Source organism: Rhineura floridana, chromosome 2 (genome assembly GCF_030035675.1).
Source record: "Rhineura floridana isolate rRhiFlo1 chromosome 2, rRhiFlo1.hap2, whole genome shotgun sequence".
NCBI classification, from domain to species: Eukaryota; Metazoa; Chordata; class Lepidosauria; order Squamata; family Rhineuridae; genus Rhineura; species Rhineura floridana.
Genome location: NC_084481.1, coordinates 154,790,588 through 154,816,236, shown reverse-complemented (window position 1 = coordinate 154,816,236; position 25,649 = coordinate 154,790,588).

Genomic DNA, 25,649 nt, shown 5'->3' with positions numbered 1-25,649 from the left:
TAATAAACCTTAAACAAAACTATGCAGGTAAGAAGCCAGCAGGGGTGTGGGGGCTTTCCAGTGTTTTGCACCGCCTGCAGCATGTACGACTATCTGCCTGTTGGACAGAAGTCGTGGGTGTGCTCTCGGTGCAATGAGCTCCTGGCTCTCCGGGAACGACTTCATTTCCTTGAGGCCAAGGTGGCGGACCTGGAAAAGCTGAGAGAGGCAGAGAGGTGTGTGGAGGAGGCCTTCAGGGACGATATAGCTGTGTCCCACTCCAACGATGATAGCTCTCCTGCTATCATGGACAACGATGGTCTTGGGGAAGGAGAGCATCCAGCTGAGGAAGAGGGAAACGATCCCTTAGAAGGGACCCATTCCTTGGGGGATGAGCAGCTATCCTCTTGTGCTGAGGATATATCTCCAGGGGGTGGAGGGATCCTTGTAGTGGGTGATTCGATCATTAGGAACATAGACAGTGGGGTGTGTGATGGGCGTGTAGACCGCAAGGTGTTTTGCCTGCCTGGTGCAAAGGTTGCGGATATCGCCCGTCGTTTAGATAGTTTGGTAGACAGTGCTGGGAAGGAGTCAGTGGTCGTGGTGCACATTGGCACCAACGACATGGGGAAATGCAGCCGTGAGGTCCTGGAAGCAAAATTTAGGTTGCTAGGTAGGATGCTGAAAGCCAGGACCTCCAAGGTGGCTTTCTCTGAAATGCTACCAGTTCCACGCGCAGGACCAGCCAGACAGGCCCAGCTTCGCAGTCTCAATGCATGGATGAGACGATGGTGTCGGGTGGAAGGGTTTGGATTTGTTAGGCACTGGGGAACATTTTGGGACAAGCCGGGCCTGTACAAAAGGGACGGGCTCCACTTGAACCAGAATGGAACCAGACTGCTGGCACTTAAAATTAAAAAGGTAGCAGAGCAGCTTTTAAACTGACTGAGGGGGGAAACCCAACAGGAGCTGAGAAAGGTCCGGTTCGGAATAAACCTCCCCCCTGGGATAAAAACCAAAGAAATGATGAAATTTTAAAAGGGGTAGGCCTAGAAGTAGGCATTGTGAGAGCAGGGGCACAGGATATAAATTCAGAAGAGCAAAATTACCACAGGCCTAACCACAAGTGCCAAAGACACTTGAAGAGAGACACTGCTTACAAGTGCCTGTACGCTAATGCTTGGAGCCTCCGAACCAAGATGGGAGAACTGGAGTGCTTGGTCTTAGAGAAGAGCATTGATATAGTGAGCATAACGGAGACCTGGTGGAATGGAGAAAACCAGTGGGATACGGTTATCCCTGGATATAAACTATATCGGAAGGACAGGGAAGGACGTATTGGTGGCGGAGTCGCTCTATACGTGAAAGAAGGCATTGAATCCAGCAAGCTCGAAACCCCAAAAGAGGCAGACTCCTCCACAGAATCATTGTGGGTGGTGATACCGTGCCCCAGGAGGGACTTAATACTGGGAACGATCTATCGTCCCCCTGATCAAAATGCTCAGGGAGACCTGGAGATGAGATATGAAATTGAGGAAGCATCCAAACTAGGAAATGTGGTAGTAATGGGTGACTTCAACTACCCGGACATAGACTGGCTGCATATGTGTTCCAGTCATGACAAAGAAGCAAAGTTTCTAGATATTCTAAATGACTATTCCCTAGACCAGTTGGTCATGGAACCTACCAGAGGGACGGCAACCCTGGACTTAATCCTCAGTGGGGACCGGGACCTGGTGCGAGATGTAAGTGTTGTTGAACTGATTGGGAGCAGTGACCACAGTGCTATTAAATTAAACATACATGTAACTGGCCAATTGCCAAGAAAATCCAACACGGTCACATTTGACTTCAAAAGAGGAAACTTCACAAAAATGAGGGGATTGGTAAAAAGAAAGCTGAAAAACAAAGTCCAGAGGGTCACATCACTCGAAAATGCTTGGAAGTTGTTTAAAAACACTATATTAGAAGCTCAACTGGAGTGCATACCGCAGATAAAAAAAGGTACCGCCAGGGCCAAGAAGATGCCAGCATGGTTAACGAGCAAAGTCAAGGAAGCTCTTAGGGGCAAAAAGTCTTCCTTCAGAAAATGGAAGTCTTGTCCGAATGAAGAAAATAAAAAAGAACACAAACTCTGGCAAAAGAAATGCAAGAAGACAATAAAGGATGCTAAAAAAGAATTTGAGGAGCACATTGCTAAGAACATAAAAACCAACAACAAAAAATTCTATAAATACATTCAAAGCAGGAGACCATCTAGGGAGACAATTGGACCCTTGGATGATAAGGGAGTCAAAGGTGTCCTAAAGAACGATAAGGAGATTGCAGAGAAGCTAAATGAATTCTTTGCATCTGTCTTCACAGTGGAAGATATAGGGCAGATCCCTGAACCTGAACTAACATTTGCAGGAAGGGATTCTGAGGAACTAAGACAAATAGTGGTAACGAGAGAGGAAGTTCTAAGCTTAATGGACAATATAAAAACTGACAAATCACTGGGCCCGGATGGCATCCACCCGAGAGTTCTCAAAGAACTCAAAGGTGAAATTGCTGATCTGCTAACTAAAATATGTAACTTGTCCCTCGGGTCCTCCTCCGTGCCTGAGGACTGGAAAGTGGCAAATGTAACACCAATCTTCAAAAAGGGATCCAGAGGGGATCCCGGAAATTACAGGCCAGTTAGCTTAACTTCTGTCCCTGGAAAACTGGTAGAAAGTATGATTAAAGCTAGATTAACTAAGCACATAGAAGAACAAGCCTTGCTGAAGCAGAGCCAGCATGGCTTCTGCAAGGGAAAGTCCTGTCTAAGTAACCTATTAGAATGCTTTGAGAGTGTCAACAAGCATATAGATAGAGGTGATCCAGTGGACATAGTGTACTTAGACTTTCAAAAAGCGTTTGACAAGGTACCTCACCAAAGGCTTCTGAGGAAGCTTAGCAGTCATGGAATAAGAGGAGAGGTCCTCTTGTGGATAAGGAATTGGTTAAGAAGCAGAAAGCAGAGAGTAGGAATAAACGGACAGTTCTCCCAATGGAGGGCTGTAGAAAGTGGAGTCCCTCAAGGATCGGTATTGGGACCTGTACTTTTCAACTTGTTCATTAATGACCTAGAATTAGGAGTGAGCAGTGAAGTGGCCAAGTTTGCTGACGACACTAAATTGTTCAGGGTTGTTAAAACAAAAAGGGATTGCGAAGAGCTCCAAAAAGACCTCTCCAAACTGAGTGAATGGGCGGAAAAATGGCAAATGCAATTCAATATAAACAAGTGTAAAATTATGCATATTGGAGCAAAAAATCTTAATTTCACATATACGCTCATGGGGTCTGAACTGGTGGTGACCGACCAGGAGAGAGACCTCGGGGTTGTAGTGGACAGCACGATGAAAATGTCGACCCAGTGTGCGGCAGCTGTGAAAAAGGCAAATTCCATGCTAGCAATAATTAGGAAAGGTATTGAAAATAAAACAGCCAATATCATAATGCCGTTGTATAAATCTATGGTGCGGCCGCATTTGGAATACTGTGTACAGTTCTGGTCGCCTCATCTCAAAAAGGATATTATAGTGTTGGAAAAGGTTCAAAAGAGGGCAACCAGAATGATCAAGGGGATGGAGCGACTCCCTTACGAGGAAAGGTTGCAGCATTTGGGTCTTTTTAGTTTAGAGAAAAGGCGGGTCAGAGGAGACATGATAGAAGTGTATAAAATTATGCATGGCATTGAGAAAGTGGATAGAGAAAAGTTCTTCTCCCTCTCTCATAATACTAGAACTCGTGGACATTCAAAGAAGCTGAATGTTGGAAGATTCAGGACAGACAAAAGGAAGTACTTCTTTACTCAGCGCATAGTTAAACTATGGAATTTGCTCCCACAAGATGCAGTAATGGCCACCAGCTTGGATGGCTTTAAAAGAAGATTAGACAAATTCATGGAGGACAGGGCTATCAATGGCTACTAGCCGTGATGGCTGTGCTCTGCCACCCTAGTCAGAGGCAGCATGCTTCTGAAAACCAGTTGCCGGAAGCCTCAGGAGGGGAGAGTGTTCTTGCACTCGGGTCCTGCTTGCGGGCTTCCCCCAGGCACCTGGTTGGCCACTGTGAGAACAGGATGCTGGACTAGATGGGCCACTGGCCTGATCCAGCAGGCTTTTCTTATGTTCTTATGTTCTTATGATTTTTTTTTTCAGGTCACTTTAAGTAATCTCTTTACTTCACCCTTTAGCAATAAGCACCCAATCCTGCTCTACTCATAATAAAAACTGCAGTATTAAACAAACTCTTTCTTCTTACTGCAGGCAAACAAAAATGCTTTTATTGCTGGCTGCTTTATTGCTGCTTCTTTATTGCTGAACACAACCAAAACTGAAACTGAAAAGCAGAGCAAAGAAAAGTCGAAGGGGCACAGTCTAACTATAGTGCATAAAACAATGTTCTAATATTTAACTCTTCAAAGGTCATGTTACTATAGTGGCTGTTTTTATCAGGATCATTTCAGTAATTATAGGGTTATTGTGATTATGAAAAATCCACCCTCAGCCAGGAAAAGTCTTGAATTAGTAGACTTTTGGTTGCTCTTCCAGTTGAGGCTTTTGTGCACTTATCCTGTCTTGTTCACTGAATGTTTCAGAGGGTCCTATTTTAAAATTGGTCCCGTTCTTAAAACAAACTATCATTCTTTAAATGGAGGTTGTCATTGTCTGTCATGTCAAAAATTACAAAGACAATTAAAAAATAAAAATGGGGGGGTGGAGGCACAGTTCTGGGGGGGGTCGGTGCCCCTACTTGGTTCACTCTGGATACAGAGCTAATATATTGCCTCCCCCTGCTTCTCTGATAGTTATACACCGCCTTGAAATCTATTCACTAATAGGCAAAAAAAACTTGCAGTTTAAGAACATATCTATAGCTAACAGATATTTCTATCAAACTTTAAAAAGCAGGAAAATTGGGCAGCTATAGTGAATGCACCAGGGAAGCAGGAGACCTGACCTCCTCTCTTAGATATTGTACTGCCCTACAAATTTGTCAAAATGCAAACACAAGCTTTCAGAGAGCCAGCTTTCAGAGAGCGACCGAACAGAGTGAGCTAACAGGAGTTTGACAAAGGAGTTCGACAGGGAGGTCGAGGGGGAGGTCCATAAAAAACAACAACCAAACAAATTACTAATTCTCCTTGTACAGTGCACTGCATACTAGTGGGACTCTCAAGTCTACCCTGAAGTAGGACAGGACAAAGCACAGGCCACTCCAAAACAAGTAGTTAGAAACAAACAAAAGATAGAAGAGAGTATGAATGGGAAGGATTCTCCAGTTCTTGTGACCTGCAAGGTGTGTGCCATGTTTGTTTTCTTGCCTGAGAACAATGTAGTGTACACCTGCAACAAGTGTAGGCTCATGGCACTGTTGGAAGAAATGTGGGAGACCTAGAACGGCGGGTGGCCATATTGAGGACTATAAGAGAAGATGAAGAGTTCTTAGACAGAACACTGGAACAACAGCAGCAAAGAGATGCGGAGGTGGAGGAGCAACAGCATGTGGTAGCAGAAGAGGAGACTGCATTGGAGAGGAATAACAAAGTGGAGGAAACTCCGTGGGAAAGGGTGACAGTTAGGGGCAGAAGAGCTAGAAGACACCCTTCACCAGTGGAACTATGGAACCGCTTTCATCTACTCGAGGATGAGATTGAAGGACAGCTTGTGGTGGAAGAATTACAGGAGACCCCGTGCGACAACGAGCAAGAGGCTGAAGCTCAATCAATCAGGAACAATTAAACCACGCCCCATGACAAGAAGATAAGAGTACTAGTAGTGGGAGACTCCCCACTGCGTGGGATCGAAACCCAAGTATGCCAAGAAGATCTGTGGACTCACCAGGTATGCTGTCTACCAGGAGGATGGATTAGAGATGTGATGGAAAGGTTGCCATCACTCATCAAGCCCACTGGACAGGTATCCCTTTCTCCTCATCCATGTGGGAACAAATGAGACTGCCAAACGGAGCTATGAAGAAATCACATCAGACTTTGAAGCTCTGGGAAGGAAACTCAAGGACTTTGGGGCCCAGACAGTTTTTTCATCCATCCTTCCAGTACTTAGAAGAGGAGTAGAAAGGGAAAGAAAAATACTCCGTGTGAATGAATGGCTACGAAGGTGGTGCAGACGTGAGAGATTTGGATTCTGGGACCATGGGATTTGGTTCCTGGAAGATGGACTGCTGGCAAGTGGTGGGTTGCATCTCACAAGGACTGGGAAGAATGTGTTTGGCCACAGCATGGAGAAGTTCATCAGGAGGGCTTTAAACTGAATCCTAAAGGGGAGGGAGACATAAACTTGGTGGTAACGACTGATGAAGGCTTATGCACAGTAGTGGGACCAAAGAGATCAGCTCTAATAGGGCCCAGTAACAGCCCTCAGAAAAATGTAGTAAGGAAGCCAAGCCATAAATCACATGGTCTTCGATGTCTGTATACTAATGCGCAGAGCATGGGAAACAAGCAGGACGAACTTGAACTCTTAATACAGGAGGGCAATTACGACTTGATAAGTATAACTGAAACTTGGTGGGATGACTCGCATAACTGCAATACAGCAATTGAAGGATACAACTTGTTCAAGAAGAACAGAAGGAATAAAAAGGGAGGTGGAGTTGCGCTATATGTTAAAAATATACATCCCTGCACAGAAATACAGGAAGATGAGCTTGGTAGCTCCACCGAGAGTATCTGGATTAAAATTAATGGGGCAAGTAACAAAAGGAATGTGGTGCTTGGAGTCTATTACTGACCACCCAATCAAGGAGAAGATGAGAATGTAACTTTTGAAAAGCAAATTGCCAATGTTTCGAGGAGGCATGATGTAGTAGTAATGAGGCATTTCAATTATCCCGATATCTGGTGGGAGACAAATTCCAAGAAATTTCTGACTTGTGTTGCAGATAACTTCCTCCTACAGAAAGTGGAGGAAGCAACTAGAGGATCAGCTATCCTGGACTTGATTCTAACCAGTAGAGATGATTTGGTGGATGAAGTGGCAGTTATGGGAACTCTGGGGGAAAGTGACCACACCGTACTTGAATTCTTGATTTTAACAGAAGCAAAAGCTGAGAGTAGCCGTACGCTCACCCTGGACTTCAGGAAAGCTGATTTTAATAGACTCAGAACAATTGTAAGTACTGTTCCATGGCAAGCCACCCTAATGAGAAAAGGAGTCGAAGATGGGTGGGAGTTTCTAAAAAAGGAAATTCTAAAAGCACAATGGCAAGCAATTCCAACAAGGAAAAAGGGGGGGAAACAGCAGAAGAAGCCAATGTGGCTTCACAAAACGCTTAGAGATGACCTGAAAACAAAAAAGGACACATACAGAAAGTGGAAAGAAGGCCAGGCCACAAAGGAAGAGTACAGGCAGGTATCACGGAATTGCAGGGATGGGTCAGGAAGGCTAAAGCTGAGAATGAGCTGAGGCTAGTGGGATGCTAAAAGCAACAAAAAAGCTTTCTTCAGGTATGTCCATAGTTAAAGACAGAGAAAAGAAATGGTGGCACAGTTAAACGAGGAAGGCAAAATGATAACAGATGACAAAGAAAAGGCAGAAGTCCTCAATTCCTACTTTGGTTCAGTCTTCTCCCCAAAAAGGGCCTATGACCCTCCCGGGAAACATGAAGTAGAAGGGTCAGAATTGGACCTTGAGATTGATAGACAAATGGTCAAGGAATACCTAATCACTTTGAATGAATTCAAATCGGCAGGGCCTGATAAACTGCATCCTAGAGTATTGAAGGAACTGGTGAAAAACTCTCAGAACCGCTGTCTATTATCTTTGCGAAATCATGGAGGACCGGTGAAGTGCTGGATGAATAGAGGAGAGCTAATGTTGTCCCTATCTTCAAAAAGGGCAAGAAGGAGGAAATGGGGAACTACAGACCAGTCAGCCTAACATCAATCCCTGGAAAAATTCTGGAGCAGATTATAAATTTTATTATTTTTATTTTTTAAAACGTATATACCGCCCGACTAGCAATAGCTCTCTGGGCGGTGAACATAAATACAATATAGTACAAAAAAAATCACAATCTAAAATCAAATTTCACAATCTAAAAACTGCATAAGCTAAGATCAAATTACAAACATTACAATCATTAACAAAAAAAATTAATTAAAATGCCTCAGAGAAGAGAAAGGTTTTAACTTGGCGCCGAAAGGATGATAGTGTCGGCGCCAAGTGGAACTCCTCGGGGAGACTATTCCATAGTTCAGGGGCCAACACTGAGAAGGCCCTTGATCTTGTCACCGCCCTCCGGGCCTCCCTATGGGTTGGGACCCGGAGGAGGGCCTTCATAGCAGACAGTAGTGCACGAGCCGGTTCATAACGGGAGAGGCGTTCCGACAGATATCGAGGTCCCGCGCCGTATAAGGCTTTATAGGTTAATACCAACACTTTGAATTTGGCCCGGAAGCGTATTGGAAGCCAGTGCAAGCGGACCAGAATAGGTGTTATATGGTCAGATCGCTTCGTTCTTGTTAGCAATCTGGCCGCTGCATTTTGCACCAGCTGTAGCTTCCGAACCGTCTTCAGAGGTAGCCCTACGTAGAGCGCATTACAGTAAAGCAGTCAATCTGTAAGCACCTTGAAAGCAATGCAGTGATTACTAGGAGCCAACATGGATTTATGAAGAACAAATCCTGCCAAACTAATCTCATCTCATTTTTTTATCAGGTAACCTCCCTTGTAGACTGTGGGAATGCTGTGGACATAATATATCTCGACTTCAGCAAAGCTTTTGACAAAGTGCCCCATGATATTCTGATTAGCAAGCTAGCTAAATGTGGACTGGATGGAACAACTATTAGATGGATCCACAGTTGGCTCCAGAATCGTACTCAAAGAGTGCTTATCAATGGTTCCTTCTCAAACTGGGCGGAAGTAACGAGTGGGGTACCACAGGGCTTGGTCCTGGGCCCAGCGCTCTTTAACATTTTTATTAACGACTTGGATGAGGAGGTACAAAGCATGCTTATCAAATTTGCAGATGATACAAAATTGGGGGGCATAGCTAATACTGTGGAAGACAGAAACAAAATTCAAAGGGACCTTGATAGGCTGGAGCATTGGGCTGAAAACAACAGAATGAAATTCAACAGGGATAAATGCAAAGTTCTACACTTAGGAAAAAGAAACCAAATGCACAGTTATAAGATGGGGGATACTTGGCTCAGCAGTATGACATGTGAGAAGGATCTTGGAATTGTCATTGATCACAAACTGAATATGAGCCAACAGTGTGATGTGGCTGCAAAAAAGGCAAATGCTATATTAGGCTGCATTAACAGAAGTATAGTTTCAAAATCACGTGAAGTACTAGTTCCCCTCTATTCAGCACTGGTTAGGCCTCATCTTGAGTACTGTGTCCAGTTCTGGTATCCGCACTTCAAGAAGGATGCAGACAAACTGGAACGGGTTCAGAGGAGGGCAACAAAGATGATCAGGGGACTGGAAACAAAGCCCTATGAAGAGAGACTGAAAGAACTGGGCATGTTTAACCTGGAGAAGAGAAGACTGAGGGGAGATATGATAGCACTCTTCAAGTACATGAAAGGTTGTCACATAGAGGAGGGCTGGGATCTCTTCTCGATCGTCCCAGAGTGCAGGACACGGAATAATGGGCTCAAGCTGTAGGAAGCCAGATTTTGACTGGACATCAGGAATAACTTCCTGTTAGAGCCATACGACAATGGAACCAATTACCTGCAGAGGTAATGGGCTCTCCGACACTGGAGGCATTCAAGAAGCAGCTGGACAGCCATCTGTCGGGAATGCTTTGATGTGGATTCCTGCATTGAGCAGGGGGTTGGACTTGATGGCCTTGTAGGCCCCTTCCAACTCTACTATTCTATGATTCTATGATAATTTGGGTTGGTCCTTCGCAGTCCAATCCACTTCCTGACCGAGGAGGAGGGGAGATGAAAGGGAAGGAGGAAGGGAGGGGAGGAGGGGAATGGAGGGGGAGGGGATTGCTAGGGGAGGTGGAGGGAGGGGCAAAGGGAGGGAAGGGGCAAAAGGTAGGGAATAGGAAGGAGGAGGAGGGGAGGACAGGTTTGATCATTTGCATGCTTCTTGAGTTCAGTGGGATTTACTCCAGTACAATCATGCTTAGGATAGGTGAAACTGACCTGAGGGAGGGGCAGGGAGGGTGGAGGAGGGGGAAGGGGAAGAAGGGTAGGGATAGGGAGGGAGGAGGAGGGGAGGAGATTGGGTGGGCAGGCACTGGACAGAGGGAAAGCCCCTTTCCTTTCCAAAGGAAAGTACTGTGACCAGTATCATTGTTTTTCAGGGTTTCCCCCACCTTTTTATTCTACAGCAGGCAATGTAGTCTCCCACCCAAAGTTAAACCACATCAGACCTTTTTTTCACTTTAGACAGTCATGGCTTCCCCCAAAGAATCTGGGAAGTGTAGTTAGTAAAGGGTGCTGAGAGTTGCTAGGAGAGGCCCTGTTTCCCTCATAGAGCTACAGTTCCCAGAAGAGGGGCTGACTGTTAAACCACTCTGGCCACTGGAGTTCTGTCAGGGAAGTAGGAGTCTCCTAACAACTCTCAGCACCTTTCACAAACCACACTTTCCAGTATTCTTTGGGTGAAGCCATGACTGTCTAAAGTGACATAAAGGTCTGGCATGGGTGTGGCTACCTCATTAGCCGAGCCAAACAGCTGTGAGTCTGACTTTTAGAACACTGACGGTTCTTACTGAGCATGCCCAATGCTATAATAGAGTTCAATGTTAAATTTCTTAAATTAATTAAAAATCAGCCAGGCATTTTTTTTACTATTAAACTGCAGACAACGAAGGTCAGTGTATGGGGCAAGGTCAGTAATAGGATTACAGGTACTTTGTGAACATGTCTGATTTTTAATTAATTTCAACAAATTATGAGATCACTGACAGAAAAGAGTCCAAAAGGGGTCTGGATTTTTTCTTCTTCTTTTACACTTTGAACTCTGGATTCTCTCTGAGTGTTTTGTATATCGTCATGAAAACTTAGAGGGTTGTTAAGCAAGCATTTCTGAGTTCAGGACTATACTTTTTGAAAGGTTTTATTTTGAAATGAACACATGGGATGCAGAAGAATTGCATGGGGAGTATTTTCAATTTACCATTGCAGAATGTGAAAAATTCATGCTGGCTATAGTATTCAGCCACTCTTGTGGCTGTATAGTTTAGTTATCCATGCAGTTTATAAAAGTTAAATACTGACATAACAGCAATTTATATAAAATATAATAAATATAAATTATTTATTTATTTATTATTTATTTATTAAATTTATATACCGCCCGACTAGCAATAGCTCTCTGGGCGGTGAACATAAAATAGCATAAAAATACAATGAATAACAAAATAATACTAAAATACAATCATCAATCCAATACAATAAACATTTAAAAAAGTAAATCAGTGTAACTTAAAATGCTTCAGAGAATAGGAAGGTTTTGACCTGGTGCCGGAAGGAGAGCAGAGTCGGCGCCAGGCGTACTTCCTCGGGGAGACTGTTCCATAGTTCGCGGGCCACCACTGAGAAGGCCCTAGATCTTGTCATCACCCTCCGGGCCTCCCTGTGAGTTGGAACCCAGAGGAGGGCCTTCGTAGCAGAACGTAGTGCACGGGCCGGTTCATATCAGAAGAGGCGTTCCGCAAGGTATCGTGGTCCCGCACCGTATAAGGCTTTATAGGTTAATACCAACACTTTGAATCTAGCCCGGAAACATATTGGCAACCAGTGCAAGCTGGCCAGAACAGGTGTTATATGCTCGGACCGCTTGGTCCTTGTCAGCAATCTGGCCGCCGCATTTTGCACTAGTTGTAGCTTCCGAACTGTCTTCAAAGGTAGCCCTACGTAAAGCGCATTACAGTAATCCAAACGTGAGGTTACCAGAGCATGTACCACTGATGATTATATAAATATAAATTTAGCAACCAGTTAAACAAATACAATTTCAATCAAACCCTAAACATGATGAGCTTCTGAAGAGAGAATGTGCAACAGAATCAACACTATAAAGTTGATGAGAAACTGCTAGAATGAGTGCTACAAATAAGGGACTCCTATGTCTTAAACTCCAAGCAAACAATCATATTTGGGAATGAATGGCTGGTTCAAGAGCCAAGTATAATCCATGAGAATTCAGTATCTGCAGTGTTACATGATGATTAATAGTTTCAAAAATAGTATAAAGGTTCTCAAATAGACATTGGTAAAAATAATACAGACAAGCGGAAAACACCCAGTGAGTAAATGTTTATGCCCAAGAGCTTGCCAAACTAGAGGCATCAAACACCAATCCAATAATTCAAAAGGAATACAAAGCACATTAAAAATAGAGTGGCCATCCTGAGAAAAACTCCACTCCATATATCCAAGCTCCACTCCTTATATCCAAGCAAGACTTGGAGAAAGAATCCTACCCATTCCTTTTAACAAAAAATATAAGAGGGTTTCAGAATGGAAGAAAGGGCCATTGAAGTGGTGAACTCAAGAGACAGGTGGGAAGAATGTACAGATAAAGCAGTAATAGGATATTCTGGGCACTTGGAAGTTGAAAGAAACAGTCCAAATGGGGTCAGTAATGTTTTCTGCTTGGTGGATAATGTTTCAGTTTGATGATAATGGTGGAAGATAGAAAGCTTGTTACATTATGGGGCAGCAGCAGTTTAACAAACAACTGAACAGGAAAGATAGCTGAAGCTGTTGCACAGACTACAAAATTAGATGCACCAGGGCAAGCCACACCAAGTGAGTGGTTTCAGCTGGAAAAGAATATGCTAGGCAGAGAAAGCTGGTAGTTCATGCAGGCAGCACATCCAGAAATCTTTTGTAAATCAACTGTTGTGCTGCTGTTGTCTGCCTAATGGCATTCCTTTATATAATCCTTCTGGTTTTCTTTAAACAACATAAAAAAGGTTTTTCATATATTCTTATTGTGTTATTTTTTTAAAAAAAACTTGAATTACCATGCCAGACCACACTATTTTGAAGTACTAACGCACGCCCCCTTGCACTGGGCATTCATGTAACTCAGGTTCCAAATGATGCCTTCGGCTCATCTGGATGGGAGATATCTGGGAATCCCGACCAAGGACCGCAGATGTGTCTATGGGTGTAACCAGTTTGAGGACATCACCCATTATTTGTTACACTGCCCCCCTGTATGAGGACCCTAGAAGGAAATTTCTAGCCCATTACATCTGTATGCCTATCCATGCTGGGAAAAATTCCCAGGATCTAGTAGTCGAACTTTTAGCCGACAACTGTAAACAAATAACAGTTAAAGTGGCCAACTTCGCCTTGGCCGCTAGGAAGCTATGGGCGAGCCATATTAAGATTTATAATGTTTTATGATTATTCAAACTGGAACTATTTTTAGCCTCCTCAATGTTTATTTGTATTTATCTGTTTTTATACTTTTTGTACTTTGCAAAGTCCTTTGGCTATATGCAATTAAGTTTGTTGTTGTAAAAAACTTGAATGATTTTATAAAGGAATGCCTTTCAGCAGGCAGGAACAACACAACTGCCTTCCTGCAGTGAAGGTGAAGGGGTAAGACTCTTTGAATGTTAATGTTGGGGAAAGAAATTACAGAAATGAATCTAAAGTTAAAGTAAGGTATTATAGTAAAGACACTGTTCTTTTAAAGAAAGTTGGGAGTGTGGATATTGGAGTGAAATATGGCAGGTGTCGATGGGTGTGTTAGAGAGAAATTCCAGGCTCATCACTCAAGAAGTGGAGTACAAAAACTGAAGATGAAGTGTCAAAGTAGGGTACAATTTGTCTGGAGATTAATGATGAATTGTCACGAAACATAAAAGATAAAAGTACTTTAAGAGTCTTTGACTCTTCTATCCCAGGAGTCTGGAATTTTCTTGGTTACATCAAAGGTTGCAGGGGGAAAAAAAAAAGCAACAACACAAATTGTGTGAGCCTCCATGTTACAGGTTGGTGAGAATTAGTGATGTTGCCAAATCTCAGCAACTTGGTAATGATTACCCTTAACATAAGCAAACATTATAGGCCCCTGATTTCAATCCAAGCTGAATGAGAACTCCTCCTTCTTAACCACTTATCTGGCTGCCTCTTTGATGTGGCAGGGAATGACACCTCTCTCCCTTCTTTCTCTCTCTTTTGGCAAATGGAATTCTGCTACAGCTTTCAGGGAGGGAGGAAGAAGAGAGAACCTTGCTCTGTTCCTGCTGCCACTTAGGAGAATGGCGTTCCCGCCTTGTGCGGGGGCGTGTTTGCTGCCATCCCATTATTGAGAAGGCTCGGGAAGGTTCCCGAAGGTTTCCAAGTGGTCAAGTGGGGTCTTTTGACCAATTAGGTGTAGGGATTGAGTGGCTATAAATAAGTCCGCTCCTCCCTAAAAACTTGCCTTTTTTGCCTTGCGGCACCCACCCTCCCTCCCTTGTCAGTATGGGCTCTGCTAGTCGCCAAATGGGACTGAGTAGGAATTTTTTGTTTTGGACGTCCTGATTTCAGAATCTCTTTGATTTTGCCTACTCCATACGGCTAGGTTTGATTCAATTGGCTTGCTGGGAAGGGTTGTGGTGATTCTGGTTTGGCTGGCATGGAATTTGGGCAGGTGAGGTAATTAGGGTTAAATTTGAGGCAGTTGAGGCATTCTGGTAAAGGGCACTCCTTAGGGAACCATCAGGACTTAATGTCTGGTGTGGATCTGGGGAGTGTCCTTGTGGGCCCAGCTTGTGCATCATGGTGAACACCTGTACAGCGGGGCCAGGATGCGGAGGTTGGAACCACATACCTGACTCCAATATCAAGGAGGGATAAGCTTTCCCACATCCTTGACTGGGAGTTAAGGTCCAATGTGACTGACTTGTCTTCTGTATTGGAGGGTCAATTCCCTCACAGCTAGGATGAGCCTCACCTGCCCGAAGTATTTGAAATCAATTAATTGGTTGATTTGAATTTGATTGATTATGTGTTATATTTTAATAAATATAACATTATTCCATATATGTGTCACGAGTCTTCTTTGGTGTGGTGGCAAGGGGAGAGGGGAGAGATGCTGTCCAGCAGGAAGGGGAAAGGTGGCAAAAGCAGCCATCAGGGACATTAATGGACTGGAAGGCTCCCAGACTGGAGGTAGCCAGTACAAGTCAATCTGGAATTCTTTGCTTATAATTGCTTGCCCACACTCTGAATACAGCCCAGGGGAATTTGCCAATCACTACTCAGAATGTCCCTGCTTGTGAAAATAGCTTACTGCTCATGATTCACGGAACTGATCTACACATGAACCAAGGCACATGGTGCAATCGTCAAGGAAACAAATAATCCCATTTCTTGATCTGCATTCTAGGCCAACCCATTTGTGAGAGTATGCACTTCCCAGAGCAAACAAAGTCAAAGGCAACATAGTCAATTAGAAAGACAGGTGACTGTATCAAATTTTCCATTTTACTTTCAAATAGCTCATGCCCATGCCTATGTATCCTGGGCAAACACTACTGTGGGAAAGTCAATTTAGGGCAGATCCACATAAGAGCAGGATCCCAAGTTCAATCTGAGTTAAATCCACAGTTTATCTAAACAAGTTGGCTCCTAACAGTGAATTCAATGTTGCTCCTTCAAGTCCTTAAGCCCCTACTGCCTGCTTCATGAGAGCATTCTGAGGTCCAACATACTGGCACAGCAAACAAATCTCAATCCTCCATCAAAAACAAACCCATGCTCCTCTCCCACCTGTAATATCCTTATGTGGGTCTCTTTCCCAGTCTTCAGTGAGTGGCTGGAAGTGGGGAAGCAGAAGGAAAGTCCTGCTTTTCCTTCTACTCTACAGGCAAGCAACCAAATGCAAACTCTGGATTCCCCCTCTCCCACCTTCCCTCAGATTGCATAGATCATTCTGGTGCCACCTTGCCTGAAGAGAATGCAAACAGAAGCAGCCCATCCAACAGCAAGGCAACAGAGGGGTTGGGTCTGGATTTCCCTTTTTCTTTTCGGAATCTGGATTCACTCTATAAAAAGGGGGAATGGGTTCTGTCCGAGCGCAACATCATGTGAATGATGCCCAGAAATTTTGGACTTGGCCTCAAACTCACTGTAAAGCCCAGTGTGGATTAGTCTTTACTCACAGAGCATTGTGGTTAGGGCCACAGATGCCATAGCTGGTACACATTCCCATGTGAAATAATAGCATGCTCCAGAAGACTTTCTTTCTGTACATTAAGTCACCTTTGTCCCATTACCTTGTTCTTCCTTTGCAAAGTCTTGAATGGACAAGGGCCCTCTCCCCACAACAACCCCCACCCCGTCAGAGCTCTATGGAGGGAGCAAATGGCAGAGCTGGCTTGGTACTCCCTCTCTATAAAGGGCCTTTGCCTGAACTCCACGCAGACAGCAGCAACTTGCTCCCTTGGTTTCTTCTCCCTACAAGGAGGAGCCAGGCCAGAAAGCTACTAGAGGAGACACTTCAATCTTACACTCCCTTTTCCATAATGTAAGTCCAAGGAACAGCCACAGCTCAGTAGCAGAGCATCCGCCTTGGGCGCAGAAGGCCCCAGGTCCAGTCCCAAGCATCTCCAGGGAGGGCTGTGAGAGACCTCTGCGTGAAACCCCTGCTGCCGGAATGCTGCTGCCAGTCAATATAGACAGCACTGTGCTCGATGGACCAACAGTTTGACTCAGGATAACGCAGCTCCCTATGCTCCTGTGTATTCAGAAGGACTGAGACAGTGTGACCAGCAGTAGTGTAGTGGCAAATGCAGAAGTGCAGGGTCCCTTCATGATAGGCACAGCCACACACACTGTTTTTGATGCTGGGTTGAGAATGAGATCCTTGTTAAGCCTTCTCCCACAATAACAGACGTTTCTAGGAGTCAATCAGCATGAAAAGGGGGAGTGTTAGCTACTGAAAAGAGTCTTCTCAGTGGCTGACTCATCTCCTTTCATTCTGATGGGCTCCAATCAGCAGGAAAGGACAAGGAAGCATGTTAGAAGATTCTTCTCAGTGACAAACACACTCCACTTTCATGCTGATTGGTTGTAGGATGCTGGAAATGTAGGATGCTGGTCCCTGCTCCCAAAAAAGTAAGGGGTCTAAGACCCTCCTAGACCCTGGATGACTACACCCCTCTGGCCAGAGAGCATACTGTCAAAACAACAGTTAAATTGATTACTAAATAAAAATATTTACAGAACAAGCATATTAAAAACATGCTGTATACAAATCAAAATGAGATGCAAACCCTGCCTTAGGATGCACAAGGGAAGAGGTGTGGAGGAGGCGTTTGACAATGTCAGAGCAAAATGGTGAGCTGTTGACAGGCATTTACATCCAACTGATGATCTTCTGCTGCTGGTACTCTTGTTGGGATGGGGAGAGAGCAACTACCTAGCTGCCATTGCTACTCTGGGTAGGGCCGGAGCAACCTTCTCCTTACCTCTGCAATTACAGGGCAATTTACTGATGAAGCACCTTTAAAGGACACAATGGCAATAACACTCAAACATAATACCCAGTACTCATGCAGCCTCTTCACAGAGGTTAATGTAGAATTAATAATGAAAAATGCATGATTGTGGAAAAGAACCCCGGTAAAAATTCTATGAGAATGTTTCAAGAAAGGCAGAGACAGGGAGCACAAGGTTGTGTGTGTGTGGTGTGTGTGTGTGAGTGAGTGAGAGAGAGAGAAAATTTGATGCATTTGTTTATAGCATGCGTGGGGGACCTTTTTCAGCATAGGGTTGCATTCCCTCATGGGCAACTTTTGGGAGACTGCATGCCAGTGGCGGGTGGGGCCATAAGCAAAAGTGGGTGGAACAATGAATGTCGTTCTTGTCTTTGTCCAGTAGGCTACATTTTAGCTTTGCAAAAGTCAGAAGACTGTACACACACACCTTTCTCCATCTGCCATCCATGTAAGCAACAGGCATTATCACAGTTCAAGGACCCATTCCAGACTGGCAAAGGAATCTGAGAAGGGTGAACAGTAGGGCCAGTAAAGGATGTGGCCTGGGGAGAACGCCAAAGGGCAGATAGAAAGGCCTTTAGGACCACATTTGGGCCTTGGGCCTAAGGTTCCCCACCCCTGGTCTAGAGTCCAGGTTGTGTAGAACAATGCCAAATACACTGGTTGTTGTTGCTTCTGAATGAGCAACAAGAGACGAGAAAGTGCTTGGCTCATCAGTGTCCACCATGAGAAATGGTAAGCAACCCTAATGAGAAAAAGAGCCCAGGATGTGTGGGAGTTTCTAAAAAAGGAAATTCTAAAGGCTCAATTGTAAACAATTCCAACAAGGAAAAAAAGGTGAAAGGCAGCAGAAGAAGCCAATGTAGCTTCACAAAAAGCTTAGAGATGACCTGAAAACAAAAAAGGACACATATAGGAAGTGGAACGAAGGCCAGGCTAGAAAGAAGAGTACAGACAAGTAGCATGGAATTGCAGGGATGGCATCAGGAAGGCTAAAGCTGAGAATGAGCTGAGGTTAGCGAGGGATGCTAAAAGCATCAAAAAAGCTTTCTTCAGTAAAAGACAAAAAAGTGGTGATACAACTACTCAATGAGGATGGAAAAATGATGATGAAGAAAAGGCAGAAGTCCTCAATTCCTACTTTAGATCAGTCTTCTCCCAAAAGAGGGTCTATGACCCTCCTAGCGAACATGAAGTACAAGTTGAAGGGGCAGGTTGCAGCTTGAGATTGATAGACAAATGGTCAAGGAATACTTAATTACTTTGAATGGGTTCAAATCCCCAGGACCCAATGAACTTCACCCTAGAGTAATGAAGAACTGGCTGAAGAACTCTCAGAATCTCTGGATCCTCAATTGGCTACAGAATCGTACTCAAAGAGTGCTTATCAATGTTTCCTTCTCAAACTGGGGGGGAGGTAATGAGTGGGGTACTGTAGGGCTCAGTCCTGAATCCAGCACTCTCCAACATTTTTATTAATGACTTGGATGAAGAGGTGCAGGGAATGCTTATCAAATTTGCAGATGGTACAAAACTGGGAAGGGTAGCTAATATCCTGGAAGACTAACAAAATTCAAAGTGATCTTGATAGGCCGGAACATTGGGCCGAAAACAACAGAATGAAATTTAACAGGGATAAGTGCAAAATTCTACACCTAGGAAAAGAAACCAGATGCACAGTTATAAGATGGGGGATACTTGGCTCAGGAATACTATATGCGAGAAGGATCTTGCAACTGTTTTTGATCACAAGCTGCATTAACAGAAGTATATTTTCCAAATCATGTGAAGTACTAGTTCCCCTCTATTCAACACTGGTTAGGCCTCATCTTAAGTACTGTGTTCAGTTCTGGACACTGCACTTTAAGAAGGATGCAGACAAACTGGAACAGGTTCAGAGGAGGGCAACAAGGATGATCAGGGGACTGGAATCAAAGCCCTATGAGGAGAGAACTGGGCATGTTTAGCCTTGAGAAGAGAAGAATGAGGGGAGATATGACAGCATCCTTCAAGTACTTGAAAGGTTGTCACACAGATAGGGTTGCCATATTCCAGTTCCACAAATCCGGGCAGGTTAATTTGCATATTATGCAAATTATTTGCATATTATTTGCATATTATGCAAATATTTGCATATTAATATTTGGATTGTCCAGTTGTTTTGTTTTTGTGCCTAGGAATTACCACCAAAAACTGGGGAAAGATGTGAGATTTTTTTTAAGCAACATTTTCAGCCTTAAATGCCTAGACTCTAGTTTCCAACACTATGGAGTATTTATTGATTGATTAAGAGAATTTATATCCTGCCCATTTGCTGTTAAAAACAGAGCTCAGCACAGCTTACAAATATAATAAAAACAATAAAAATACACAATCAATATAAAAACATAATAAAAACACAAAATAGCAACAAACATAAAGTAAGTCAGGGCAGCAGCACGGTTAACCATAACATATACAATATATTTCAGAGATGTGGTGGGTGGAGAAAAACAAGCCAAAATGTTAGGAAAAGGAGTCTTTCACACCACATGCTCAGTTCTAAATACTGTTGCAGCAAGTTTTACAAGTTCCTCCAGTATTCCACTGGTGCAGGCACTCAGACATTCAAAGTATCTGTATGTTTCTTAGGTTTTATAAAAGCAGAGCTTTGCTTAACTCAAAATTTCTCAATCACATCTACACAGGCTCCACCTCCATACTCAAAATGAAACTGGGCCTGGAAGTGTGCAACAACCCCACACATACCTTGCTAATTAGATTACCAATGCCAGGATGTCTGTCTTATCGACTACTCTCCTGCTCCCCCACACACACCGGGCATCATGAAAGACCCAGTTCTGGGCTCAGAAAGAAAATAAATATCTGGTCCTCTTCAAAGTATTGATAAGCCTCTTGTTTTAATTGAAATAATAATTATAAATTCTTGTTCTTATCACTAATGGGAGTTAATTATCTTGCATATGCTGCTGTTGCTTCTATGGCTGTAACGGAGTGAGGTTAAAGATAAGTGAAATGCAAATAGGAAAAAAAAACACAGAAGGCAGTAACACTTTCCTAAATGTAATACCATACCGACCACAACAAGATTCCTATGTGTAAGGCAAAAAACTAAGCATCTCACAACCAGTCAGGATTCCTAACCAAAAACCAAAAATATGATAAATGAAGAAATATGTATTTAAGGATGACTATCAAATATATTTATTATTTACACAAACTGTAAAGATATTTATAGTGCAATCCTAAGTTTATTTATTCAGAAGCAAGTCCCAGCGTATTCAGTGGGGCTTACTCAAACAGGGACAGAACTGCAACCTCAGGTGATAAGCAACTTCATTCACACAGCCCAAAATTCTGAATCATGCCACTTTACTCTGTTTTGCAACTGTTTATACTTGTTTTATGGTCATTGGATTTTAAATGGCTTTATTTCTTGTTGTGAGCTGCCTTGGTTTTCAACCCTACCTCACAGGGGTGTTGGAAAGACTCCATACACACACACACAGCAGATGTATAAATACATACAGCCCATATAATAGTTTATTGTCAAACCAGTTGGTCATTGCAGAAAAATCAGTATTAGTTTTTAAAAAATCAGTATTACTTTCCAACAGAATAAAAACTGTAATACCTAAGTAAGCCCTGCCTACTTGCTTTAAAATAGGACTGGAGGAGAGACAGAAAGAGTTAGAACACAAACATAATTCTTTTTTACATTCACTCCAAAGTCCCATTGATTTTCAGCACATTCATAACCATGTCTACTCAAAGTAAGTCCTATTGAATTAAATGGGATTTACTTTGGGCATATGGGATTAGCATTGCTTTTACAAAAAGCAAGTATTGGGAAGGTTTTCAAAACACTGCCCAAGCTCTGACTCCTGCACACAAGAGGAAAAAAAACTGAAATGTATATACTTACCCAATTTATGAGATTTTCAGATAAACGGGGGGGGGGGGGACCACCATTTTGTTTTCTAGACACTGCCTCAGGTCAATGAAACTGAAACACAATCCCTGATTGGCTGCAATGCTGAACGGGCGGGGTTAAAGCTACAAAGTGCTATAGTACAGTACTGTTTAAAGAAAGATTTAACAGTCGAGGGGGGTGGCTGACGTTTTTATGTATATCTCGAGAACCGGACCACCTAGAAACTTAATTTTTTTTTTAATTAAAGCTGAGAATCCGGGCCACGTAAGCGGCTAGCCGGGCGCCGGGTGGCATGCATAGAATCCGGGTAAAACCCGGCTATCCGGGCAATATGGCAACCCTACACACAGAGGAGGGCCAGGATCTCTTCTCAATCATCCCAGACCGCAGGACTGCAGGGCTCAAGTTACAGGAAGCCAGAGTTTGGTGGGACATTAGGAAAAAAACTGTCAGAGCAGTATGACAATGGAACCAATTACTTAGGGAGGTAGTGGGCTCTCCAACACTGGAGGCATTCAAGAGGCAGCTGGACAACCATCTGTCAGGTATGCTTTAACTTGGATTCCTGCATTGAGCAGGGGGTTAGACTCAGTGACCTTATAGACCCCTTCCAATTCTACTATTCTATGATTCTATGGTTAATCCACACAACTGGTCATAAACTCAAGACACTCATCAATAGATCTTCATATGAAGAAAAAGCTCATTAAAATCAGATGCTGTGTTGAACAGAACTTTCCTGGGAAAAGGCATTACACAATAAGAAAGGAAACTATCCACTGGGTAAACTTGTCCAGAAGCTAGATATTGGACTGTTTAGACCTGTTATATTACACTAAGGGTCAATAACAAATTAATGGGATCAGCGGCCCCATTAATCTTCCTATAATAAACACCAGGTCAAGCAAGCCTCCTCCCTGAGTTTCTTGAAGACATTATATACTGACAGCATATTTGCCTTATAGAACCTAGAATCATATAAAAGTGATTTAAAGGTACTGAATTGGAGACATTCTCTCAAAAACACTGTAGAGGGTAAAATGGCACAGTAAATTAATGCACTTAACCTTAAACCCCTGGAGAATTAAATTAGGTCACTAGCAAAATGCATTTGATGGTTTCTGTAGCATTCTTGGGGTGTGCTTATCCACATCACAAAGGTAACATGCCCTGGAAGTGTTAGCCTCAAGTTCACAAATACATGAATGACAGTTGCCATGTTAGGTCTTTTTAAAAAGTGCTTTCAACCTTATCAGATGTACATGGATAAAAGAGTTAAGAGAGGGGTACAGTTAGGTAAAACAATTGGGAGGCAGAGGGAAGACTTTTCAACATTTGCTCAGACCAATAGAACCATAAAGGCAACAAAATGAAAAAAACCCTGTAGAATCTCCTTTCTACCGAATATTTTCTAGAAACTCCAGGAAAAGAGTAAGACGGATATCAGGTAGAATCTAAGAACAGGAAAGAAGGCTAGATAATCCTTGATGTCACTTCCATTTCCAAAGTTCTACTCCATTAGTACTTACTCCATTAGTACTTACTTAAAATGTCCACCATAAAATGGCTGGAGGTTATGTGAAGGGCTTATATACTGGAAACCCAATGACGGGCACATGGGTATCCTGGTATTCTTGTCAGTAGAGGCCTGGTTGCCTACTGATAGAGGGTGGGTGGACAAATTTGCTATCACAGGGCATTTTCAATCGTGGCCCCCACACCCTGGAACTCTCTGCCTTATGATATTCGCCATGCCCCCTCCCTGCCAAGTTTTCGCCAAGCCTTGAAAACCTGGCTATTCAGGCAGGCCTACAAGATCCCGGGAACAGTCTAATCTTATCTGCCATAGCTATGGGTGGTTTTTAGCTTAATTTTATATTGATTTTTGTGTTATATGAAGTGTATATGTTATATTCTACTTATGTGTACGCCACCTAGAGTGGCCGCTGCCGCGGCCAGATAGGCAGCCTAGAAATAAAATATTTATTTATTATTTATTATTCCATAGTGAGTGGCAACCGTTCATCAATATGGGAAAAGAACAATACTGGAGAGGGCATAAGCATGCCCCATGTAGAATGAAGGACAGATTGTCCAATAGAATTCAGTGAAAGCTATTGAAAGGAGAGACAACAGAGAAATAGGGATGTCAGATAATTATTTTGGAAACAGAAACAGGAGTGGAAATTGCCACAATTCTCATGTTTGTCTGAGGGGAGGAACAGAAATCATGCAGGTGAATATGAAAAGTATTCACTTTTGTCACAGGTTTTCTGTCCGCAAATGTTACGTAAATAAGTGAGTTATTTTCTGCATTGTTTTTGATGTTCCCCTTCCATTGAAATTAATTACGTAATTAATTATGTAGCAGAACAGAAACAGCATTGATTATAACAAACATGGAATGGGATGGAATTTACTCCCTCCTTACATCCCTACAGAGGAATTCAAATGTGAACTGACCAGATCTGCATTTCCTGGACTTAAATGTGCAGACTGGAATGTGTGAAATCCAAAGAATATGTACTTCTCCAAAATTCACAATATAATTCTCAGCTCAAAAAAAGTACCAAAATGATAGGATGAAATGCATTTAACAATGCATACGTTAAGATAAAATAAATATTTAAGTGTGCATTTTGTGATAACGTTGCATTTAAATACAATTTTTGTGTAGTTTTTTTTTAAAAATTGATTAATGTGGAAACAGGATGGAACAAATGTATGAATGTGCACATGAATATATGTGAAATGGACATGGACCAGAAATATACTGATCCATCCCTACTTCCTGCCAACATTAAATATAGCCAGCAGAGGCTGGTCCATTAAAGCAAAAGGGGCTGCTGTAAGTCAGCCCACACTTGCTTGCCTCGTTACTTAACACCAGTCAGGAGTGGCTTTGCCATCATTGGCTGTGGCTCCACCTACTGTTGGTCTCCTTGCCTTCCGCCCCACCAGTACCAATGGGCAGCAGCCACAATGACTACAGGTAATAAGGCTGTGCACTGGATTTGGCCGAGGCCCAAGGCCCGAGTCAGATTGGGCCTATTCTGAGGCATTTGAGCCTCCACTGAGTAGGGTCAAAATAGCTCCAGATCTCTATGGGTCAGGTTGGGCAGTCCAAAGTGATCCAGCGCTACCAGGGGGTGGGGTGTCAGGCAGAAAGGAGAGGCAAACATGCACAGGAGCAGGTTGTTGAGTGGGAAAGGCACTGCTTTGTGGGAGGAGGTAGGTACCTTTCCTGCCCAAACTCTTCTTCCCACCAGGCCTCCCCAAGCTCTGCACGGTATCCAAGTTCCCTTTGCAAGCAGCTTCCACTCATGCAGAGAAGCCACTCACAAAGAAGCAGGACCCAGCAAGATGGAATCCTCCCAGTGATCTGCTGGTAATCAGGAGGATTCATCCTGGTGTTGCCAGTCACTGCTCTTTCACAGGCGGTTTACCTGCATGCAGAGTAGCTGCTTACAAAGAAGCAGTGACCAGTACCGCATCAGCTGCCTACTCTCAAGGAGTAGCATGTTCCACTGCTCCCCTTCAGGCCATACTTTTAAACTCTATATTATGTTAAAATAGCTGAGCTTATATCATCACTGACCTTAAGCATATTTAATGCAAACCAGGGATCTGAAGCCAGCTTCAAAAGCAGGCTACTAGTAAACCTTGATTTGGTTTCATCATAGCATAGGTCTGTGTTGATGTAAGCCTTATCCATTATTAAATCCTGAATGAGGAGAAACTGTGCCATCGTGCAACTAATTACAAATTCCTTAAGGGATCAGGAATGGTAGATGTGCACTGGCATACAATGACCTTGTCTCCTGCTTTAGACAGCACCTGAGAAGTCACATGGTCCCTGCTGAGAAGGGTTCAGGTGAATTAGCCCTTTTAATTTTTTTCACAGGATCACTCATAACTATAAGGACATGCTTCAACATCTGCACAGAATACTCCATCCTATTACAAGAAGACCTTGTTTTAAAGCATGAAATAATTGAGAGATTTGAAGATAAGGGTTGCAACATTCAACTTGGCTTGGTTTTCTCTGGAAGCTGATTTAGGCTTGATTAATTTGTGTTTGATCTGAAGACAGTTTCTGCCGTCTGGTGGTTGCTCACTCTAACCCTCAATAACCCCGATAAAATAGTGTAAAAAGATAGCCTCCTCATATCTTAACACTTGCATTTTGAAATAATTCAGCTTTTAGCTCTCACAGTTAGAGGGAAAAAGCCCTAGGTGTCTGAGGTAGGCTCTGAAAGCTCAG